The sequence below is a fragment of the Vombatus ursinus genome, unplaced genomic scaffold (assembly GCF_900497805.2).
Source record: "Vombatus ursinus unplaced genomic scaffold, bare-nosed wombat genome assembly UNPS02015030.1, whole genome shotgun sequence".
NCBI lineage: Eukaryota > Metazoa > Chordata > Mammalia > Diprotodontia > Vombatidae > Vombatus > Vombatus ursinus.
Genome location: NW_020954808.1, coordinates 2,194,316 through 2,194,873, shown reverse-complemented (window position 1 = coordinate 2,194,873; position 558 = coordinate 2,194,316).

The window sequence follows — 558 nt, the reverse complement described above, 5'->3', positions numbered from 1 at the left end:
AGCCTGGTTGTGATTTCTGGGGTAGAGGTGTGTTATTATGTGACAAAGTTGTTTATGTGGCATAGATGCAGGACTGTTATGTGTCACAGTGGAGGTGTTAGAAGTGGTTGTGGTATTGTGGGGCATGCTTATGGCACTGAGCTATGGTTTGGGATTTGTGGTACTATGTGGCAAGGTTATCTGGGTGGCAGAGTTGTGGTGCCGTTGCATGTCATGGCGGCGTGTGTACAACACACACAACACAGTTGTGTCGTAGGGCATGTTTGTGACGCTGTTGTATGTTATGTCGTATATCGCAGTGGTGTGAGTGTTATGTATCACGGTGGGATTATGTTGTTGAACCTCATTATTGTCATGATATATGGTGGTATTACATAGTGTTACAGTTGTATTGTGTGTCATGGTTGTAATGCTGTTGTATGTCATGTTATGTGTTATGTGTCACAGTGGTGATGGTATGTTACACTGGTGTTGTGCTGTGGTTGTAATGCTAATGCACTTGTGGTGCTGTATGTCATGGTGGTATGTCACATTTGTAATGCTGTTGTGTGGTGATGA